This window comes from Heteronotia binoei, chromosome 6 (genome assembly GCF_032191835.1).
Source record: "Heteronotia binoei isolate CCM8104 ecotype False Entrance Well chromosome 6, APGP_CSIRO_Hbin_v1, whole genome shotgun sequence".
NCBI lineage: Eukaryota > Metazoa > Chordata > Lepidosauria > Squamata > Gekkonidae > Heteronotia > Heteronotia binoei.
Genome location: NC_083228.1, coordinates 102,922,188 through 102,946,824, shown reverse-complemented (window position 1 = coordinate 102,946,824; position 24,637 = coordinate 102,922,188). Strand labels below are relative to the sequence as shown.

Below are 24,637 nucleotides of genomic sequence, written 5' to 3'. Positions count from 1 at the left end.
CAGCTGGACAACCCAGAAGAAACAAGCATTACAATTGGCCAAAAGTAGTCTGTCCACAATTGCTGGAGAGTTTTCCTTAATGTGTATGACCAATTTGTCCCTGCAGCCATGAAAGTTTTCAATGCTAAAGCTGTATCCCAATTACTTTGTGGTATCCCTATCTGGATCAATTCATTTAATTCACATGTTGAGGCTATAGTTTTGGGATGTATCCTTGGGGTCCCTCCCAAACTGTGTAGGTTATGCAGCCATGTGCCTGGAGACAGGGCAGGGTCTTCTGGCAACTAGCATTGGACTCTCAAACTGAAATTTTGGTTATGCCTCAAATACAGGACAAGGCCTAGTAGTTACATCTCTCTGTGGCTGTCGGATTCCTTTTCATCTCACTGGTTCCACTTAATCTTGAGGAAAATAGTCATTGATATACCTGGACTCTCTTTTTATGTTAGATGAGCTTCAAGTATTTAGATCCATGAAACAGAGGCTCCTTGACATTGAGAAACAAACCCTTTGGTCTCTTGCAGGTAAAACTTGTTCCCCTCTGCAGTTTACTATGACATCGAGACAGGGGCTTTCAGCAGCCTAGTTTACACCCCACAACTACGTCATGCTTTTATATTCACACAATTTAATGTCTTCCCATCAGCAGTTCTCTATGGGAGATTTGTGAATTTGCCTTGCACCAAAAGAAACTGCCCATGCAACAGTAGGGAACCAGAATTGATTGCTTATATTTTGCTTTTATGTGAATTTTACATCCAAATACGGGATGTTATTAGCCCTATTTTGTGTAACAAGCATAGCCTCCCAGAAGTAAGACTTGTTTCTCTTCTTTTATCAGATCAGTGTTCCCATATCACCCTCTCAACAGTGAGGTTTTTTCTGATTGCTATGAGAATCAGGGAATATAAGATTAAAGTTTTGGAGCGATGACTGTTTTTTGTTTGTACTCTGTATATTTTAATATTTATTTTTATTTTATCAAATTTATATCCCACCTTCCCCTGACGAGCTCAGGGTGGCTAACAACAACAAATTAAACCATATAAATATTAAAAACAAAATACACAATAAAATCATTCATACAATTTACAATCCTAAAACCAAGATGTGCATTTCTAATTTCTCTGATGTTCTTGTTTCAGTTATAATAATTCAGTGGGATTATTGGTGCTGTGGAGTAATAGCTACCTCCCTTCAACCATTAAGTGAGTTTAAATAATTTGGTTTTACAGGCCCTGTGGAACTATGGCAGGTCCCTCAGGGCCCTGATGTTTCCACAAAGCAGGGGCCATTACTGAAAACGCTCTGGCGCTGGACAGTCAAGCCTCTTTCAGTCCGGGGATCTTAAGGAGGTTTTGAGACCCCAAACTGAGTGCTCTCTGGGGCACATATGAGGAGAGGTGGTCCTGAAGGTAGGCAGGTCCCACGCCATATAGGGCTTTGTTTGATTTTAATTTATGCCAGTGAAGATATTGACTGACTGATGACAGAGAAACATTTTCCTCAACCTCATAGCTTAAAACGTTTGCAGCCATAAACACATTTTTCTCTGCCTTGCTTGTGCCCCTACTGGCTGTAGTGCAGAACTGCACCTAAAGCAACCATCTGAAACTCTAAAACGATGGTTCTAGCTTTAGTGGGTGCTCAAGCTTACTTGGGCGCTGGGAATTTTGTATCCCCAGTCTCCTCTTCAGTGCCCTTGAATGCAAGAATGTCCTATTCCACAAGCTTCACTCCACTCACACACCTTTGAATCCTACCAAATAGTACTGCAAGAATTTACTTTCCAGTACATCCTTTATAAAATCTTTATTATGTTCTGCCATGTCCCATCTCCATTTGTTCATTATTTAATCTGTCCATTCTGAAAGTTGTTATATACTTAAAAAACACAAATAAAAGCAATTTAAATGAAAAAATAATGGTTACCAAATGTGTGCCATTTTTTCCTTTATCATCTGGCAGTGGCCAGCTATAAGTATACATGGGGTTTATCATAGTGTATTGTAGTGCAGTGCAGAGTAGTATGGTATGTAGGAAGTTGTTTGTCACATTGTTATAAATGTATTTTATCATTTTGGTTTGGTTACAGAATTGAAGGAATACCTGAGCCACTCATAAGAAGGGATGATCAAAATTGGGGGGGAGGGGAACAAAATGTCATCCCATGCTATCCTATCCAGATGCATAATGTTAGCATGGGATAACACTTAATACATCTGCTTATTCCTACAAATACAGAAAGACATTCTGACAGTTTGGTAAGGGGTAGACTCATGTATCAATAGTAAGCAGTAATACGAAAAGACATTCTAGCAAAGCTGATAAACGGCAAACAAGTATCTTTGTGTTCAGGGGGTGAAATAAGAACTCAGTATGTTCTATGGTCAAGGCCTTGAGCAAGCTTAATGTATTTTTTGTTTAATAAATCTGTAGTTCCAATTCCTCTGAGAATTTAAAATCCCCTCTTGGTACTTTCTCATAACCATCATTTTCCCCAATCATGAGCCCATGCTATAGAAACTCATTCTGCAGGCTAATGTATGCCCAAGAACACATCTGCAGCATTATTAATTTCTTCTTTATTGCTACATGATTGCCAAAGGAATATGGTATGGGCAATACTAATTCTAAATAAGAACTCAAATGGCTACTTATGATCATTGTTTTTTTTTTAATAATAGCTCTCCCACCGACTCCACAATGCTCTAGCTTGATATAATTTCATAATATCTGATAAAACTTAGAATTAAAAACAATTAAAACCTGAGACTGTCATCAAAGTTATTTCTTGAAGACTGCTATCAGTATTCCTTTTCTGCAGTCAGCCAAGCTGCCTAAGACAAAGACAGTTTTGTATATGGCAATTAGAGATGCCAAAGGTTTCTAAATTCAAAGTAAATTTTCAGTATTTGTCATTTACTCAAGTCTCTCAAAATCTGGTAGTAATCATGCTGGAAAGTAACATTCACCTGCTGTCTATCTTGATAACATCATGGATTAATACAGGCCAGATATCTATATATCTATTCTTGCAGATACCAAGTCTGTGGATCGGGGCCACACTTACACAAAACAGATTTTCCTGCACACTTAGGTGAGTCACCCAAAAATCTGAAATCTTAAAAAAAAATACATGGCTGCAGTTAATTCCCCCCAAAGTAAACTGCACCTTACATTGGTGGTTGTCAGAGATCCTAGGAGCTGTACCCAAGCTCAACAAGAAAGGGGAGGGGGAAGAGACTCTTCCCCCCAGGAGTCCCTCTGTCTTATACTTGTGAAGTACAACATTGCACTAGGTAGCAGAGGGGCAGTTATTCCCAATTCTACTCCCCCACCTCAAAATTGAGATTAAATCCTTGGCCTTGACATAATGGTTGCTGTCCTATCTTGGTCTATGATAGCAGATTTTATTTATTTCATTTATAGCTCACCTTTCTCACTGAGACTCAAGACAAAATCCTAGCAATCTTTAGCAGCAGAAGGACTTATACACAAGCTAAGTAAAAGTAACTCTACAATTCTATTATCAAGTTTTGTGCCTTTGACAGATTGAGAAATGTGAACGACAAACCTGAAATGAATGAGTTTAGAATCAGATTAGTGGTTTGTGACACGTTTTAGTCACTGAATGCCTTCTGGAGCAATTCATTCTACAGGCTTAAAGTGAAACTGTTACTTGTAAATAACTAATCAATACATTGCTTAATTATTAAGAAATTCCAATTGACAAAAGAGCAAATGCATGTTTAGCTGAAGCCACACTTTAAATTTATGTAGTGAAGGGATTTTTTAAAAATTAAATTTACTCAAAAATTTTAAAAAGTGGTGCAACAGTGAAGGGATTTTTAAAAGTGCTTAATTGAAACTTAATATAATTGCATTGCATAACTATTTACCAGTTCCTTCCAAGAAGTGGCCAAGTGCTTTGGGAACATTGTGTCTCTTTATCTTTATTACTACATTTACATCTCATTTTTCCCACCAATGAAGTTATCTCATGCTTTCCCACATTTCTGTGAGTTATACCTTGAATAAAACATTGTTAGTCTTAAAGGTTCTACTGGATTCCTACTTTGTTCTGTGAGTTATGTTAGAGAGGATTTGAGCCCAAGTCTTTTTGGTACACCTCCATTCACTACACTAGTTCCCAGTAAACAGACAGGAACTCAGTAAGCAGCTTTTGCTGTACCTGTAAGGACTGCTGCTCAAAAATTCCATCTCAATCTGCAGTGAGACTCAGCCATTCAGAGATGGGGAAGGGAGACAAGAGTCACCTGCTACTGAAGCAAGGAAAGATTGAAGCTGTCTATTCAATCGGAGTCCCCTTCTAGCTCTTATGTAGCAGCAGTCTGCAGATTCACCCCAAGGCACAGGCACTGAAGCATTATCTTACAAAGAAAAAAACCTTTCCATATTAGCATTTAAAAGTGTTGGATCCTTTCCACCAACAGAAGAGACTTCCTCCAAAATACTTTGTACCCTGAAAGATCCTCTCTTAGGGGAAGAGAGCTGCAGGATGAAGTCCTTAGACTCAATTATCTTGCTTGCATCAGTCAAAGAAATCAAGAGCAGTATAATGAAATTCATTTTAGCTCTTCTTCTGTGGTTTGTGAAGATCTACTAGCTAAGGGTGTTTTCGCACTCACGTTTTACTGACGCCACGACCCTCCTCACGCCGGCGGATCTGCATTGATTTCGCAGCGCCGGCGCAGCCCAAACGTTTTCCTGCTTCTTGGCGGTTTCCGTTTGCGCTGGCTTAGCGACGGAAGTAGCCGGCGCAATGGGCTGCGCCGGCGCTTCTAGTGCGAAATCAATGCAGATCCGCCGGCGTGAGAAGGGTCGTGGCGCCAGTAAAACGTGAGTGCGAAAACACCCTAAAAGACAGTATTCAGTGTTGTAATACCAAAACTATAAAGTTAGCAGTTTGTGGGGTGGTTTTGCTATAAACTAGATTAGCAAATCAGAGTGATCAAAAGACTGGGAATGTATGAAATTAACCATTTCTACTTCTCTCTATTGGCTTAGCAGCGAATAGTATCTAAAGAGGCTGTAATTGATAGAAAAAACATATTTACAGGAACTGCTATGACCAAAGGTAATTACCCATTTTGAACAGATTTACCCAAGATTTGTTGTCTCATAAATACCTGTACTGAGAGATCACAGTGGAATGTAATGTACCCTAAGAAATGTTTCCCTGGTTCGTTCACACTGAACATCACCCATCCCCTGTCCATTTAAAACCAGGCCTGCAAAACATAAGGCCTGTGCTATTATTGTAGACTGTGCCCTGTCTATTTGTGGCCCAAGGGAAATTCTCAAAGCAATTATTTGCAGATCTATCTGTGGCCCAGCCTGTCAACAGGCTAGGTTATATTTGCAATGTTTTCCCTGCTCTCATGTACTCAGAGGTGTGGGCAAAATTTGCACCTGTTTTTCCATTTTGTTGTAGTTAACCAGCTATACTACATGTCCATCTGCACTGAATGTCCCTCAGCACACAAACTCCTTTGAGAGTGAAAGCTTTGTGTACTGTTGCCATCTGTTGCTGAGCTCTGTAAGGAACAGCAGAATACTAGTGTGTCTGTCTGTATATGCACATGCATGTCAGAGGACAGTAACAGAACAAAAATATATAAAGTGAAGGAAGAAGAGTACAGTTATGGGAGCTGAGGTACATAGAGATTTTTGGTTAGGGCAACAGAAACAAAAGAGGAGGCCAAGTCATGGGAATGCTGAGACCTCTGGAATGAAAGAGAACAGACTTTTCCACTGCTCAGTTGCTGTAGCTTTCTTTATGTATGTACTTAATTTATAGCCTGCCTTTCTCCCCAGTGGGGACCCAAAGTGGCTTACATCATTCTTCTCCATTTTATCCTCACAACAACCCTGTGAAGTAAGTTAGGCTGAGGTTGTGAATGATCAGCAAGCTTCCATGATGGAGGGACAGGGGGAATCTGAACCTGGGTCTCCCAAATCCTAGTCTAACACTCCACAGAGATGTCAAACTCATTTGTTATGAGAGCTGGATATGACATAAATGAGACCTTGTTGGGCTGAGCCATGTTGGGCTGGGCCATGTGTGTACCTATCTAAGATTAGGTAGCAGAGATATATAAAGAACACAAACAAATTAAATATATATAGTTTTAAAAAATTAAAACGTTTAAAACATTAGCACTCGTTGGTGCTTTCTTTGTATTTCTCCCATGGAATCCAGGAACTTGGCAAAGGAAGCTCTGGCTCTTTCCTTCCTTCCTTAGGGAACCAGGAGGGGGAGGAGCCTCAGCCAATAGAAGGAAGAAAGGCTTGGCTCAGTGGCTCTGCTGTGCAATTGAGCAAGCCTTGCAAAGCAAGTTATTATGCAGGAAGAAGCAAGAGATAGGGAGAAGGAAGCAGATGAAAGCCCGTTGCTTGGGGGCCTGATAGGAGCCCTCTGGGGGCATGATTTGGCCCCTGGACCACATGTTTGACACCTCTGAACTACACCATACTTGCTTTGGTTTTTAAGAGCAGTGTGGTGGAGCTGGCCTGCAGGCCCTATTCTGCCCTGCCCGCCTGGGTGTTTCTACAACCTGGAGGGGCTTTTCTTTCTCTCTCAGGGTAGCTTTCCACCACCACCTGCCCTTTTGTAAGGAATTGCCCACTGAGAATGGCAGGACTTCCAGCTTTCATTCCAAGTTCTGAGGCCTTGTTTCCGTACCTCCCACTGGCGCCCCTGGAGGAATAGTCACTTGCCAACTGCCTGTCTTTTCCTTGGCATTTCTTTTACAATGTACATCCAAGACGGTGGAAGTCTATGGTACAGAGAACCACTCTCCGCATCAAAAGTTATCAAGAATTCATTAAAATAAAATGTTTACAAGCATACTTTTAGCACAGAACCAGACTGAGCAAGGAATCCAAAAGAATAGACAAAAATGCAAATCCTCTGTTCCTGTCTCTATACATACCCGATCAGACAGTAAAATATAGGACAGGCTCTTTAGCTTAGATGTTCCCGATCTCTACAGTGCTATTACCTTGAAGTTTGCTCCAACTCTCCCAGGTGAGTACATGATTAATGGCTACCTGCTTGCAGTCCTCAGCTAAGAGTTCTCATGAATGCATTAGGGTTGCCAAGTCCCATTTTTAAAATATCTGGGGACTCTGGGGGTGGAGCCAGGAGACACTGGGGTGGAGCTAGGGGGAGGGGGGGAAACGGCGCCGGGGAGCGTCGCTGCGCTGCCGTGGCTGCTCCTCCGAGATGGGCTCAGGCTGGGCCCATCTCGAAGGAGCAGCTGCCGGGGGGGGGGGGGGGCGGCGGCGCGGCAGCGTCGCGCGCTCCGCCTCTGGGTTGGAATGGGGGGGTGGAGGCGGGCCAGGAGCGTGGCGAGCCGCGAGTCCGGGTCCTAGAAGGGCCCGGATTCGCGGCTCGCCATGCTCCTGGCCCGCCTCCACCCTCCCCTTCTCTGGTTTGGCTGCTCCTCCGAGATGGGCTCAGCCTGGGCCCATCTCAGAGGAGCAGCTGCGGGGAGGGAGGGGGTGGCAGCAGCGTGGCAGCGTCGCCCGCTCTGGGATGGGGTGCCCGCCATTTCCCCTCCTCCCATTTCCGTTTTTTGGGGGAGCGGGGGAAGAGGGTGGAAATCCTGGCATCCCCCGCCAGAGCGGGAGGGTTGGGAAAGCTAGAATGCATCGTCCCCAAGATAAAAGAGTTCCTTCCTGTGACAAAGAGTTTTTATCTCCTCTCCCTACATCCCACCCCTGACCAAGTCACATCAGGTCAAAGAGGTGTTTCCTGTAGATTTTCAGGAAGCTTGTTCCTGGAGACACTCTAGAATTCTATTCCTCCAAAACCTCAGTTCCCTGCCTGAAGGGTGGGGGAGAAGGGAGAGGCTTGACCATCCCTTTGTTGTTTGATGTTAAAATGTTGTTAGCCGCCCTGAGCCTGCCTCGGTGGAGAGGGCGGGATATAAGTATGAAAAATAAATAATAAAATATAAGACTTATTAAAATTTGTACCAAGGTGGGCTGAGGTACAAACGAACTGACTTTCTCTGCCCAGAGAAAAAAATCCCGTCAAAATGCAAAGTGGAGGCTTTGCTCCTTGCCAACCACTCAGGAGAAAATGAATTTCTTTACAAGCAGTTTTATAGGTTAGACAGTGCTAGCTGATTTTGTCTCAAGACAAAAGCTTTCCCTGTTGATTTCTGCAAACAGCAGGTCAGACCATCGATCATGGTCAGCTGGCCACTACTACAGCAATGAGGAAAGAGGGGTGGGTAATAGTTGTGAGGCAAGAAGTCCTTTGGAGAATATTTTCATAGATGCCGTAACCTTTCAGCCTCCATTTTGTTGACATTCATTTCTATGCATTGGTTTGTGACCAGCTCACCTGTTCTGCCAGCCTTTGTATACAAATTCATTCAGAGGATAGTTGCAGGACAAAGGAGGTAAGCAGAATAGAAGAAAAGGAAGCAGCAGATGACCTTATGTTGTATAATTTTAGCCAGGGCTTTTTTTGTAGCAGAAACTCCTTTGCATATTAGGCTATACCACACACACTCCAATGTAGCCAATCTTCCAAGAGCTTACAGGGCTCTTTTTACAGGGCCTACTGTAAACTCTTGGAGGATTGGCTATTATAAGTGGGGTGTAGCCTAATATACAAAGGATTTCTGCTACAAAAAAAGCCCTGATAGCTATAAAGTTATGTCTTCTTTCAGTACATTTCCATGCACATAATTTGTCCTCTCCTGTGGAATAAACTAGTCTTGTGTTAGTTTTGCACTGATCTGCACCTTGTCCATTCCCATCCAGATTTTTCCCACTTAAACTACTGAATCAATCTGAAATTTGTGGATGACACTAAATTGTTCAGGGTGGTGAGAACCAGAGAGGATTGTGAGGAACTCCAAAGGGATCGGTTGAGGCTGGGTGAGTGGGCGTCAACGTGGCAGATGCGGTTCAATGTGGCCAAGTGCAAAGTGATGCACATTGGGGCCAAGAATCCCAGCTACAAATACAAGTTGATGGGGTGTGAACTGGCAGAGACTGACCATGAGAGAGATCTTGGGGTCGTGGTAGATAATTCACTGAAAATGTCAAGACAGTGTGCGTTTGCAATAAAAAAGGCCAACTCCATGCTGGGAATTATTAGGAAGGGAATTGAAAACAAATCAGCCAGTATCATAATGCCCCTGTATAAATCGATGGTGCGGTCTCATTTGGAGTACTGTGTACAGTTCTGGTCGCCGCACCTCAAAAAGGATATTATAGCATTGGAGAAAGTCCAGAAAAGGGCAACTAGAATGATTAAAGGGCTGGAGCACTTTCCCTATGAAGAAAGGTTGAAACGCTTGGGGCTCTTTAGCTTGGAGAAACGTCGACTGTGGGGTGACATGATAGAGGTTTACAAGATATGGGATGGAGAAAGCAGAGAAAGAAGTACTTTTCTCCCTTTCTCACAATACAAGAACTCGTGGGCATTTGATGAAATTGCTGAGCAGACAGGTTAAAACGGATAAAAGGAAGTACTTCTTCACTCAAAGGGTGATTAACATGTGGAATTCACTGCCACAGGAGGTGGTGGCGGCCACAAGCATAGCCACCTTCAAGAGGGGGTTAGATAAAAATATGGAGCAGAGGTCCATCAGTGGCTATTAGCCACAGTGTGTATATGTGTGTGTATATAATTTTTTTTGGCCACTGTGTGACACAGAGTGTTGGACTGGATGGGCCATTGGCCTGATCTAACATTGCTTCTCTTATGTTCTTAATGTTATTAGCAGATGCCCAACAATCAAAAATTGTATTCTGCTCCCAAAAGCTGGTTCAAGAAGCTTTTATATAATGGAGCAATTAACCAAATCTGGGTGTTATATATCAGGGATTTGTCAGTGAATGCATGGAGTTCAAATTGAAGGGCCACTGGAATACATTAAAGCAAGCATCAGTAGTGCAAGAACCATTAACCATAGTGCCTTATTCTGTAATACTGGGGAAATACGGTAGTACTGGTGTACTTTGCAGGATATGGACTACTGGAAAAATGTTCAGCATGGAACAGCAATATATAAATGCTGAGTGAGTAGTAGAGAAAAACTGGACTATAAGCATCACACAGTTGTGAAACTCCTTTTTCATAAAGATACTTATTCTGCTTTCCTTGGTCTTCTCAATGCATTTTACTTATTTATAAGGCTAATACCTTTTGCTTTTGCCCATTTGTGGAAGGATTCGTAAACAACCAGCGTGTTCCACTGGACAATCCAAAGCAACCTCTGTATTCCAATGACGATTTGGAAAGAACAAATGAATTTACATGGCCATCCAAAGTAATTCTTTTTAGTATGAAAAAAGTCCAAGAAAGGTAGATAGATGCTAGATGGCTCAGATGAAAACCTGCAGTTCTCTGATTCACATCACTTCCAAAAATATAAATAAGACAGAGCGTATATTGCTTTTGCTGTGAACAGCAAAGAAGTATTCAAACTGGGGGCCATCAATATATAAATCTCAGAAATAAGTAAAATAACTTACAATGTAAGTACAATAGGTGTCTGCAAATTACAGATACATTTTTCCTAAATATGGTAGGAAACCAATGATCTGAGAAAGGAAAATGTCCTCTTAATCTGAAATAAAATAAAGATCAAAAACCATCTACACTGAAATATGGTGATGTAGGAAAGGGGAATATAAGAACAACTGTTTTATAGATGGTTATTTTAGCCTATAGCAATTTTGTTTAAAAAGAAGAATTAACACACACAGTACTATTACAAGGCAACTTAAACTTGGCAACAAGCCATTTTTTTAAACCATAAAATTCCATGACTGAAATAGATAACATTAATGATGTCACTGAGAACTGATGCTCAAAAGGCACTTAAAAAAAATTCCCCATCAAAATTATTCAACTGTGAAGAATGAAATCTACAGTATAATGAACAGGACAGTTAAAATACCATTTGAAACAACTCGTTTTTAAAGAAACTTGAAAAGAAAATAGAAAGGAAAGCTTGATCGTACTGCATTCGTGATTGTCATGAATTAAGAAGTCATTCTAAAATAACTTATTGGTAATTCTCTAAAACAGAAATACTTATTGGAAGTTTACTGTACTAGTGATTTTTAGAAATAAGTACAAATTAACATTGTACCTGAAAAATCGCTTTGCTACTTGCAGTAATATAACTGGTCAACAGAATTATACTTTTAATATCTCCTTCGAGCCTGTGCTTTTGCTGCTGATCGCGACCGACACACCATCTTCCTACCAGTTGTATAGTCAAGGACATGAAACAAAAATGGCTGCCTTGCTGAGAAACATCTTTGTAATGACACTTACTGTAGTCAGAGAGTAAGACCCCCTAAATAAACTGTGTGAAATGTGTAGCGACACTGCAGACTAAGATAATATATTTTACCTTTGGGTTTAATTTTTACAGATTCTATTAGACATGTGATGTGAGCTGCTTTCCATTAAACAATTTACATGAACACCTTTCATAATAATCTGATACCTTCCATCAGTGCTACAGTAAACCGCAAATCGGATCATCTCCCCCCCACCCTGTCATTTTAGAAGGTGTACATATTGATAAACCTTAAGGATTATGTGAATCACTGAAGGGTTTAAACATTTACTATTTTAATATGTCTATAACTTGAGGTATATTTCTATTGTACTGATATGGAATTACTACTGTAAATACACATACATGTCACACTGAACAATTGTGGGGGGTTACTTTTAAAAACATACAGTTGCATTTTTTCAATAATCAGTTGAAGAGGACAGGAGATCCTGTTGTTATATGCAGTGCTGAAACCTCCTATCATTTAAGAAACTTCAGCCGCCCAGAAATGTAAGATGAGATCACCATTTGCATTGTGGAATTAAACAATAACAACTACCTTTGAATATCTGCCGTTGCCCCCATTAACAGGATTTGGTTGCCAAGGAAACAGGTTTTGGCCCAGTGTTAATGTGAAGCACATATATGTTAAAATATATTCCATGCTCATACAGTAAGGATTTCAAAAAACTCATAATGAGATTTTGTCTATCATGCTTCATTTTAATTTAACTAAATTCAAATAAGCCAAATCCTAATTCATATTCAAAATGACAGGGGTGTTTTTAGATATGTCTGTGTTAGAAATACCCTTTAAAAGACCAAAAGGCAATAGCATACTTTCTTATCTAATATAAACATTCTTATATGAGTACAATTAATGCTACATTATTTCAACAGGAAACACCAAAGACCGCTTCTTTCACACAATTTTAATATTTTTTAAAATTATTCTTATGTTTGTACCTTGTAGTTTTACACCCCAGCAAACAGTCTAATTATTTTTGTATTCAACTTCAAAATCTTCCAGGATATGTTGTTTTTTTTTAAAAAAACCCTTTTATTACATAAGCGGTGCCACGCCCTGATTATTCTAGCAGACACAATAGTTCCATTTTCAGTATGTTTTTAAACAGCCATAATCCACTGTTGAGCCAAGCTAAAGTTAGAGGAGCTGGCATCACATCCTGTCAACAACAACAAAAAACCAACCAAAAAGTTATTTAATATATTCTGAAAAGATATCCACTATTTCATAAACCTTGCGGCATACAATGAGAATCGGTAAAACATGCAAGTCTTCACCTACCTGTAAATATGTCTTAATGATGTTTTAGAATGACAATGCACCCAACCATTTTTATACAAAGCGTTGGAAAGTCATTGAAATCTTGGTCTTCTAAAAATAAATAAATAGATGAAAGCTGTATTCAAAAGCTGCTTGCTTGAAGAGACTGTATCAGAATAGCTGAACTTATCAATGGCAAGAACAGGAGGGAATGGGGGGGGGGGGGGGAGATGTCCTCATCTAAGGTGGGGTTTTTTTAAAAAAAAAAGCTGCAGCGGCAAGGGCTTCCTGCCCCCCCTTCTTTTCTTCCAAGGAAGGGTTCAAAGCTTGAAGCTGACCACTGCAAGGGCCACTTGTCACATCTGCTGAAAATCAGCCTAACGCTACCCCCTTACTGAAAAGAAAAACTCAGCAACCAAAGCCCATTACACAACGTGCACGGACTGCGTAAGAGTTAAAAATAGATTGGATGTGCCTGCATAATAAATATGTTCGTTTCAGGGGGGTTTAATTCGATATTGCCATTAATTAACAATACAACATACATTATTTAAATAGCAGTCAAAAGCAAGATGAATAAGAGTGACACCACTGGAAAGTCCAGTTCAGTTTTTTTTTAATAAAAAAAAATCAATTAAAAATAAGAGGTAACACTGGCTGTAGAATGCAACAGCAAAGTGGCAATTCAGTATGCAGAAAATGAAGTCTACAAGGTGGCTGGCTTAAGTGGCAATGACCATCAGGAAACGCCACATTTTCCCTACTGCACGAGATGGCACACAGACCATTTACATGCTCCCATTAGAAACACTAGGCATGGCATAATGAATGCTGTGTCCACAGCATGCACGCAGCTGAAGCAACATTAATCCTGCCTGCCATTTTAAGACTTGCAGCAGTATAATGCACACTGCAGCAGAACAGATCTGGTAAGGGGGAAAAAGGCAAGGGACAGCTCACCTTAAATGCAGTATCTGATTAATGTTGTCAAGTGACATTGCAAATCTGCTACCGGAGTCTTAGAACAACTAGGTGGGAGGGAACAAAGGGGGAAAAATTGTAATCATCTGATGATGCAGGATGAATCGTTACTATGCACTGTTCAGCGAAGCTCCATGTTCAACGATACCATCTTAAAATGTTTCAGATTCTGTAGCCAAAACCTGCCTGCAAAATGGCAGTCTCCCTCTATTGAGAAAAGAAGACTCCTCTCTCTTGCTGGAGGAAGGAACTGGACAGAACATCAGCAGTTACAGCTTCTTGCTTGACTGAAAGATTTCATTCACATGGTATGTATTAGGTCCTAAATGTATGTCTGTTTGCTGTGCTTTCTTATTTCCTTTAACCTGTGTATTTTGCTTGTTTTTATTGTTAAGCATGTAAAAAAATAACACTGTGTAGCTGAAATATTCTGCACTGGATTATCAGAAATCACAAGCACATGGGGGCTAGCTGTACAATCAGCTGTCCCTGCGTCTGTGTTGCACCCTGCTAACCACAAGGAAGGTTAAGAGCTAAATATATCTGCCAGGCATAAGCGGAAGCTATTTTGCTGTAGAGATTGCATTACAAAATGCTCAGCCATCCTTAAGAGCGCATAAAGATGGAGAGCTTCTTAGAAAAAAAAAAATTGTGTCACTATCTTCTGCATTGCTCTGAGCTTTAAGCAGTGAAAGACTGTAAAGGCTACTTTTAAGCATAGTGACCTAAATAATGCTAAGACGACTTAAGTAGCATACATGCGCACATATACTCACAGTGTAAGCAAGGAAGCGAAATGAGGATTGAGTGATCAGATGGAAAGCACAGACTCTACCACAGTATCTTCTCTAAATTGCAATGCACTGTATGCACACATCTTATGTTAAGGGAGGGGGAGGCAATGCTCCTTTGTTTTTTTTTCTATTTTATCTCTCCTCAGAGGCTTTTCTTAGTTACCGTTGCACAGTGACATTCTGACATCATAGAGGTCAATGCAGGCACTCCAGGCTGGAGTCTCCAGCTCTGTCCATTTTAATGATCCAAATCCAAATGAATTAAACTGAAATTAAATATCACCAAAAGCAAATACATCACCTCCAAATTGCCATTCCTCTTGCTTTGGAGATTAATAAGGCGTTATCTTGTTTCCACTGCGCAAATGAAACTGGCAAAATTCTCTACAGAGGCTGTGAGAATTTAAACATACATATATATATATATAACAGCAGTTGTTGAAAAGAGTTGTCTTCCATTTTCCTAAAGAAGTTTAAACTGCATTTAATATTTAAGACAAAGAAAAATTCAAATGAAATTCATTAACATTTTTTTAAAAAAACACTTAGAATGTGAAAATATCTTTCTTTGTGTTCAATGCCAGCATTTCCCTGAGGAGGAAAAGAGGGGAGGAATTAAAACAGCTTGGTGTGGCTGATGCTGCAGTCCCTTAACGCTGAAGTGCTAGTTAAAGAAGCAAACATCTCAAAGCTATATCCAGCTGGAATCTGTAATTTTTAGCTTGTACTTTTCTATGCCCTCTTGCTTCTGCCATTATGGAACAAACTGAGAACCTGAGGAAATTTTGCAAAACCTTTTGTGTATTTCCAATGAGTTTATGTATTAAATCTATATACATCCAGCACCAATATGTACATATGACACTGAATGGTAATAAAATTAATGAGCAAATGTATTACTGGTACAAATTCCTATCTTCTAAAAGGAATTCTAAACAATAAAGATGGTTGCATGCTCAACAAATTGACTCATGAATTATGTATCAGTAGGCATGATTTGTGATCTATATCGCAAATTAAGGGAAAACATTTAAAGTGCAACCCTAACCAGAGTTATACTCTTCTAAGCTCACTAACTTCAGTGGGTTTAAAAAAGTGTAACCTGTTAAATAACTAAAAACTGTTATTCAGATTTTTTTTCCTAAACCTTTTTCTATTATATGGATTTGAATTTTCTTCATTCTCAGGTAGCTGCTTTTTAAACATGAATAAACTACTTTCTAAGCAAATAATTTCTCTGTCTTTAAGTTTTTTTTGTTTCAATATGTGTTATCATCAGGTTTAAAGCTTAAAAATCACAATGTCTAAAAAAAAATCAGCTTTTTAAAATATGCATCATTCTTCCCCCCCCTCAAGACATGACACAAATCAAACAGCAGTGGAAGCAATCCAGAAACAACTGAGGCTAGGTTTACAAACAGATATGGGCACCAGACATGACAAAATAAGTGTTTTCCTGGACCTGTCTTCACAGCAGCAGAACTACTGCAGTTATAGTCACTTAATTTTTTAAAACTATGGAATATACTCTACAGGCCAATGAGAAAACTCCCAACAGATTGAATGAGTGAAGATTTTGAAGCTGGAATAATAAAATACGGCTGGCATATGGATATGTTAATTGATGCCACTGCTATTGTCTATTCACATCACAGCAGCATACGCATGTGCTATGTTCAAATTACAACATAATTGGAGGCTGAATTGTGTGTGTTTTAAAACTGTCTTGCACGTCTTCAGCAATGTTCAGTCTATTTACAGATTACGGTAATGGTTACCAACTCACCAATGAGATATAAATGAGTGTCCACTAACAGTTTTGAACCTCAGCTGATTTCACTTACCTCTATTTATGTAGTTTTCCTATCTCAAGGACATGACTTTGGTTGCGATATACATCCTTGTCCAATGACTATCCTCCAAATATAAGGAACAACTGTAGCTGAGATTTTCAGTAAAGGCCTCCTTTTTGATAGACTGGGAACAAAGAAATCTTCCCTCCAGTGCCTTTTAGCTGCCAGAATAACCACTTGTCTCTTTAAACCACAGCAGTGTTCCCTAACACAGCACCCACTAAGTACTTCACCTGGCACCCATCAAGTTTTTCAGAAAGTGTTGGGGGAGGGCACTGTGATGATGCAGGGCTTGTTACTGCTGCTCTTGTTCAAATGAAAGGATTTTCCATGGCTGCTTTAGCAGCATCTGCAGCCACTGGAGGATCGAGGACTGGTAAGCAACTAGGCTTGTGGTTCCATTCTCCTTTCAGGCTTTCCTTCTTTTTCCCCAGGTTTTCACCATTTTGCCCTTCTGTGATTCTTTTGCAAACTAAGGAGGAAGGTGTCATGTTTGGCTCTGCCTCCTGAGGTAGCCATTTTGGGTTCAGCTTTGTCTCCTGTGGAAGCCATTTTGACATGGCACTTGTCACCTCCTCTCAAAATTCCTAATGTGCCCCAGGCTGAAAAAGGTTAGGTATCCTCAGGGTAGAAGAAGGGTCCTTAAGCTGGAATGACATGTTCCACCTTAAAGTAGGATACCACCCTTTATTTATATATTTATATCCAACTTTCTCCACCATGGGGACACAAAGCAACTTACAACGTCATTCTCCCCTCCTTCATTTGATCATCAGAATAACAAACCTGTGAGGAAGGTTAGCCTGAAAGAATCAGTGCCCCAATGATTACCCAGTCAGTTTTCATGGTAGAGGGGGAATTTGAACCTGAGTCTCCCAGAACTTAGTCCAATACTCTAACCACTACACCATTAAACAGACATTTACGTTCAAGTTTCTAGTTGCTTGATCATCAGAGGGAAATGAATGATGGTATCTTTCTACTCCTTTTGCTCTGGAAAATAATTATATAATCTTGCTGGTGAGCATTAATAAACTCATTAAAAAGTCAAGCATGCTCTGCTTGTATAAAATATGTTGCTTTTACCAGAACAGATGAAACTCATTTGACAGCTACAGAAATTTATTTATTTATTTATTTCTTGGATTTATATCCTGCCCTCCCCGCCGAAGCAGGCTCAGCAACACACCTGTTATGTGTCTGCTCAGAATCCAGCTACTGAGTTGCCCCAACTAGCATCTTATTAAAAAAAAAGACATATGGTTTCTGCATGGGGACAACTTGCACCATATCCTGGTTGCTACAGCAGCTACTAATACCATGAAAAAACAATAGGACTTCCACATAACAGATTTCCCTGCAGTTTCCCTACCCTAGTTCTGTGACAGCAGCTATCCTCCTCCCCCAGACCACTGGAGCTTTTACATTTTTTTTCCAAAAAAACTTTCAATTAAATATCATTATAATGTTATAAACTCTGTGTACTAGGATCTCTCTCTCTAGTCCCTTTCATTATAGAGATATGCCTTTGCTCTCATATCTCTGCAAGAAAAGGGGCTAGAGCAGGGGTGGCCAAACTGCAGCTCAGGAGCCACATGTGGCTCTTTCACGCATATTGTGTGGCTCTCGAAGCCTCCACCACCCCATCAGCCAGTTTGGAGAAGGCATTTGTCTCTTTAAATAATTTCTTCAAGCCAAGCCAGCAGCTTGGAGAATGCATTTAAAGTTAAAATTGCTTTTTTCCACCCCTCCCTCCATTTATCTGCTTTCCTTCCTGTCTTGCAGCTCTCAAACATCTGACATTTATTTAACACCTACGTGAAGCAAGTTTGACTGCCCCGGGCTAGAGCATTTTTAAAGATGAAAACTGATAATCCAGAGATACTGATACACAGATTGTTACACTGTTACTCTAAAGATATCCAGTTGCTGATTTTTAAAATAATAAAAACGCCCCCTGGTGATGATGGGGGAGAAATGGCCACTGCAGTGACAGGGAAAATATCTGCCATGTGGATGGGAAAATCCAAATTTTCACACCACAGCGGTCTAGGCATTACTGTAATCTTTCTAAAAACTTCACAACAAAGTAACGTTTTTTTGGGGGGGGGGGCAGGGAGAGAATCAGAGAAAAACTGGGAAAGTCCTGGGATCTGTGGAGGTACTCAAATATACCACAATGCCCTGGGGAAGCAGGAAGAAAACCTGCTTACCAAACCATTGAATCAAGAACACATGCATACCTAAGTGCCATAACATTGCAACTGACTTATGGCAACCTCAGCAAAGGGCTTTTCAGGCCAGTGAGAAGCAGAGGTAGTTTACCAATGCCTTTCTCTGCAAAGTCTTCCTTGGTGGTTCCCCCATCCAAGTACTGATGCTGCTTAGCAGCCAAGATCTTACAAGATTGGGCAGAACCATGCCACCTTCCCTCTATCTCCATAACAAATAACCCATGTGTCACTCTGAAATATAGGACAATAAGGAATTACTTTTTGGAGCAATTGGATATCACAACTAAAACCAAACTGGTTTGTACCATATACTATAGGAAGACTAATCACTCTTGCATTTGCAATTACCCAGACATGCAAGACAAACTTTGAACTGAATCTTGCTTAGATTTACCAGTTTTGGCAAACACCCATACTAATTCACAGTCCTTCACATACTACGTCTTGCAGATAGTGTAAGAGCAAGATCAGTCTCAGGAAATACTTTTTCTGCAGCCAAAATAACCTGAAGCACAAACTTCATCACAACCTCTATTCTCTGCTCTTTAAGGTTTATGAGCCTCCTGGTGACAAATGTAGGTACTGAAGTTATTAGGGCAGCTATGAAAAACCCTGATTGGTTGGTGGATTAGACTCAAAATAGATGAAACTGTTTAGGGCCAAAATATACAATGTGTGACACAAATTGAGACACAGGTGTCTGATGCAATTTGTTGTCATGTACTGGGCTTTGAAAGCACAGGTTTGCTGTGGTTCCAAAAGGAAACTTATCTCACATGCTGTTTTTGCCAGTGGAAATGTAACCCAGCAAAATCCTGTCCATATAAATCCATCTCCTAAATCTCCTTTTACAATTGGAGAGCTGGGGGGAATTCAGGTCAATATACAGCAACCTTGAGCTGGGCCAGCAGATCTGAAAATGCTTCAAAAGGGGGGAAAATGGTTTTATACATTTCAAGGTAATAAAACATTTATCACAAACCCAACAACTTTACAACTAAAATAAGAATTGCAGATTTATACCCCGCCCGTCTCTCTGAATCAGAGTCTCAGAGCGGCTTACAATCTCCTATATCTTCTCCCCTCACAACAGACACCCTGTGAGGTGGGTGGGGCTGGAGAGGGCTCTCACAGCAGCTGCCCTTTCAAGGACAACCTCTTCCAGAGCTATGGCTGACCCAAGGCCATTCCAGCAAGTAGAGGAGTGGGGAATCAAACCCAGTTCTCCCAGATAAGAGTCGGCGCACTTAACCACTACACCAAACTGGCTCTCCCAAGAGGTAAAACTGCATCATGATGGCTATGAACACAGCAACATTTGACAAGACAGGATTGTTAGTGACCTTCAGAAAGGGGACTCAGAAGAAAGTCTACTCTAGGAAACAGTGCACAGTAGCGTAAAGAGAAGAGGAAGTCTAAAATGTTAATTTTAAAGAAGTGCTGGGCTGCTTTTCCTGCAGTTGCTCTTCAGTGGCCTTTGCTGCTGCTCTGGCTTGGGCCTGCAAAGAAGTTAGCGGTTCCCTCAGTTCAGCTCTAGGCCTTCTCCCTCCTGCTACAGGCCATACTGAGGGGAAGGTGTTTTAAACAATATCTAACAGCTTGACAAACCTTTCTTTAATAAGATCACCTAAAAGGGAACTTTCTAATATGCAGCTTTTTCTTGGTTGGACCATCAGATACTTACAAAGACATTAGCAATTTCCTCAGTTCACCTCCAGGCCTTTCTTCCCTGCTGCAGGCCAGACTGATTGAGGGGGTGAGGCTCCCACAGGAAATACAGGACCAACTTGATCACCTGCTTGCCCTCTGTGACCTTTTGCTCCCTAGGCCCTACTTGCTAAACCTTTTAAGATAAATAAAAACCCATGTTAAATTGAAAACGACACAGATTACAGAAGCAGTTGTTGGCAGACCTGTTTGCCACTTCCTCAGGTTCCTGATGAAAATGGCAAGGAAAGTAGGTAGGGTTGCCAGGTCCTGTCTCCTCACCATCGGGGAGCTTGGGGAGGGGGCAGTATTCCTGGAGGGAAAGGGGACATCCCCCAACATGATGGCATTACACAGAAGTGATGTCATCATGTTAGGAACACAGCCCAACTGCAAGTGGCAAATTTGCTGCTAGCAGTTCAGGCAACGGTGGCCCTTGCTTATAAAAAGCATTTAAAGGGTCCCTTTACAAATGGGGATCATCATGCCTGAATTCCAAGCGGCAAATTCACCACTTGCAGTTGGGGTCCCTTTAAATGCTTTTTACAAGTGGGGGCTGTGCGTGCCTGAACTGCAAGCAGCAAATACCCACAGCCACAATCAAGTATTGGGTGTGACACTAGTTAGAAAGGGACTGCTTGTGCCACAATTCCAAGTGGTGAAGCTTGCAGTTCAAGTGTGTGGTTAGTGGCCGCCCCTCTCTCTCCTCCCATGCAAGATTTAAAGGGCCTTCCCACTGATCAGTGGGCCGTGTGCTCCAGCTGATCAGCTGGAGGGCCCTTTAAATCTTTCTGGAGGGGAGGGAGAGGGGTGGTCTCTGGTGGTTGCCCTTGGGGATGGGGCTTCTCCCCCACTGACCAGCTGGCCAGCAGATAGGAGCCCACAAAATTGGGGGGCCTCCTGCCCCTACCTGGGGACTGGCATCCCTAAAAGTAGAATTGCCAACCTCCCTGTGCTGACCATTTGTCTGGTCAGCATTTGGGCTTTACCACGTACCCATCTTCACTCCTAGCCCAGCTTTGCTCAACTGAGTTTCCCTTTGAAAGCACAGCCACAATCAAATGTTGGGCGTGACACACACACACAATGTTGGAGAGCTGGTTTGGTGTAGTGGTTAAGTGTGCAGACTCTTATCTGGGAGAACCGGGTTTGATTCCCCACTCCTCCACTTGCATCTACTAGCATGGCCTTGGGTCAGCCATAGCTCTGGCAGAGGTTGTCCTTGAAAGGGCAGCTGCTGTGAGAGCCCTCTCCAGCCCCACCCACCTCACAGGGTGACTGTTGTGGGGGAGGAAGGTAAAGGAGATTGTGAGCCGCTCTGAGACTCTTCGGAGTGGAGGGCGGGATATAAATCCAATTTCTTCTCCTTCTCCTTCTCCTTCTCCTTCTCCTTCTCCTCCTCCTCCTCCTCCTCCTCTGGTATAGTTTAGTCCAGTACCTACTAGCTAGCAGAGTGCTTTTCACCAGGTTGCTCAGCTAACAAAGCTATACAGAGCCACGTTGCAAGTTTAAAACAGAAATCTCTCTCTCTTTATTTGGGAAGTACACTTTAGCTCAGGGGTGTCAAACATGCAGCCTGAGGGACCAAATCAAGCCCCTGGAGGGCTCCTATCAGGCCCCCAAACAACTGGCTATCATCTGCTTCATTCTCCCTCTCACTTGCTTCCTTCTGCATAACAGCTTGTTTTGCAAAGCTTACTCAATTGCACAGGAGCTACAGAGCAAAGCCTCTATTTTATTAATTGGCTGAGGCTCCTCCACTTGCTTTGCCAGGTTCTCTCAATTGCACAGCAGAGCTACTGAGCCAAGTCTCTCTTCCTTCTATTGGCTGAGGCTTCTCCTCCTCCTGGTCCCCTGCGGGAGGAAGGAAAGAGTCAGAGCTTCCTTTGCCCAGTTCCCTGGATTCCATGGGAGAAATACAAAGAAAGCACCCTTAAGACCAGCAAATGCTAATGTTTTAAGCATGTTTTATTTTAAGGTTTTTAAAAAATAAAATTAATTGTGTTTGTGCCCTTTATAAAGTTTGTATCCCTGCTACCTAATCTTAAATAGGTTCACACATGGGCCAGCCTGACAAGATCTCATTTATGTTCCATCCGGCCCTCATAACAAATGAGTTCATCACCCCTGCTTTAGAAAGAAAAGAGAATAGAGTACTATCTTACTAGCTAAGGATGGAAGCAGATGGCAAGAGGGCCATTTGCTTCATGGTTCCAAGAGAGGACAGCATGTTGTTGTCTCTCTTGGTATGTGTAGGGAGAAAGGAGAAAGGATACCTTTACAAAAGGGGAACTTCGTCTGATAGAGTCAACAGAAGGAAAGAAGTTGTCCCTGAGAGTATGATCTACACACTCCAAAGGGGACAGTGGCAGAAGAGTAAGCACAGGAAAGAAAGGTCAGTGCTACAGTTAACGGCAAATCGGATCATCTCCCACCCTCCCTGTCATTTTAGAAGGTGTACATATTGATAAGCCTTAAGGATTATGTGAATCACTGAAGGGTTTAAACATACGGTATTTACTATTTTAATATGTCTATAACTTGAGGTATATTTCTATAGTACTGATATGGAATTACTACTGTAAATTCACATACATGTCACACTGAACTACTGTGGGGATTACTTTTAAAAACATACAGTTGCATTTTTTCAGTAATCAGTTGAAGAGGACAGGAGATCCTGTTGTTATATGCAGTGCTGAAACCTCCTATCATTTAAGAAACTTCAGCCGCCCAGAAATGTAAGATGAGATCACCATTTGCATTGTGGAATTAAACAATAATAACTACCTTTGAATATCTGCCGTTGCCCCCATTAACAGGATTTGGTTGCCAAGGAAACAGGTTTTGGCCCAGTGTTAATGTGAAGCACATATATGTTAAAATATATTCCATGCTCATACAGTAATGATTTCAAAAAACTCACAATGAGATTGTGTCTATCATGCTTCATTTTAATTTAACTAAATTCAAATAAGCCAAATCCTAATTCATATTCAAAATGACAGGGGTGTTTTTAGATATGTCTGTGTTAGAAATACCCTTTAAAAGACAAAAAGGCAATAGCATACTTTCTTATCTGATATAAACATTCTTATATGAGTACAATTAATGCTACATTATTTCAACAGGAAACACCAAAGACCGCTTCTTTCACACAATTTTAATATTTTTTAAAATTATCCTTATGTTCACACCTTGTAGTTTTACACCCCAGCAAACAGTCTAATTATTTTTGTATTCAACTTCAAAATCTTCCAGGATATGTTTTTTTTTAAACTGTTGTTACATAAGCGGTGCCACGCCTTGATTATTCTAGCAGACACAATAGTTCCATTTTCAGTATGTTTTTAAACAGCCATAATTCACTGTTGAGCCAAGCTAAAGTAAGAGGATCTGGCATCACATCCTGTCAACAACAACAAAAAACCAACCAAAAAGTTCTTTAATGAGGGTTGCCAAGTCCAATTAAAAAAAAAATCTGGGGACTTTGGGGGCGGAGCCAGGAGACTTTGGGGGTGGAGCCAGGAGACATTGGGGGTGGAGCCAGGAACAAGGATGTGACAAGCATAATTGAACTCCAAAGGAGTTCTGGCCATCACATTTAAAGGGACGGCACACCTTTTCAATGCTTTCCTTCCATAGGAAATAATGAAGGATAGGGGCACCATCTTTGGGGGCTCATAGAATTGGACCCCCTGGTCCAATCTTCTTGAAACTTGGGGGGTATTTTGGGGAGAGGCACTAGATGTTATACTAAAAATTTGGTGCCTCTACCTCAAAAAATAACCCCCCCCAGAGCCCCCAATACCCACGGATCAATTCCCTATTATTCCCTATGGGAATCGTTCTCCATAGGGAATAATAGAGTGCCCAGTAGACATTTCCCTCCCCCCATGCTTTCTAAAGGGGGGAGGGCCTCCAAACCAGGGAATCCCCTACCCCCTCCCTCTCTCACACACAAATACTTACCAGATTGGAGAACTCTACTTGCTGTGAAAACGAAAGAAAAAAAAAGGGAGGGGCTGTTCTCCGAAGCTCTTCCTGCTTCCTGCCCAGCCTTAAAGGGGCCACACATTTTACAAACGGCTCAGGATCTCAACAATATGAAGCCTGCAGGTATGTTCTCCCCCCCTCCACCCCCCACCCCCGCTTCCTGATTTCTGGGGGGCGGGAGATTAGGCTGCGAACCCAGAAGTCCCCCGCCAGAGCGGGGGGGTTGGGAAGCCTATCTTTAATATATTCTGAAAAGATATCTACTATTTCATAATCCTTGCGGCACACAATGAGAATCGGTAAAACATGCAAGTCTTCACCTTCCTGTAAATATCTTAATGAAGTTATAGAATGACAATGCACCCAACCATTTTTATACAAAGCGTTGCAAAGGTCAGTGTGCCTATCTGGCTATCTGTTCTCTGTTGCCATGCAG

The 24,637-nt window shown here is 41.4% G+C and overlaps 1 protein-coding gene across 7 annotated transcripts in view; it reads right to left on the bottom strand.

Moving 5' to 3' along the window:
• ZBTB38 (zinc finger and BTB domain containing 38) overlaps positions 1-20,445 on the bottom strand; it is a 46,765-nt gene extending 26,320 nt beyond the window's left edge. The window contains exons 1-4 of one of the 7 annotated variants that reach the window (XM_060242278.1): positions 20,183-20,445; positions 14,713-14,804; positions 13,597-13,664; positions 12,658-12,747 (exon numbers count right to left, since the gene is read on the bottom strand). The gene's annotated coding sequence lies outside the window, so the exon portion shown is untranslated. Of the gene's footprint in view, positions 1-11,150; positions 11,257-12,657; positions 13,224-13,596; positions 13,665-14,712; positions 14,805-16,255; positions 16,772-20,182 lie in introns of those variants that run through there. The other 6 variants (XM_060242275.1, XM_060242277.1, XM_060242279.1 and 3 more) reach the window with 6 other exon arrangements.
• Between the last annotated feature and the right edge of the window lie 4,192 nt (positions 20,446-24,637).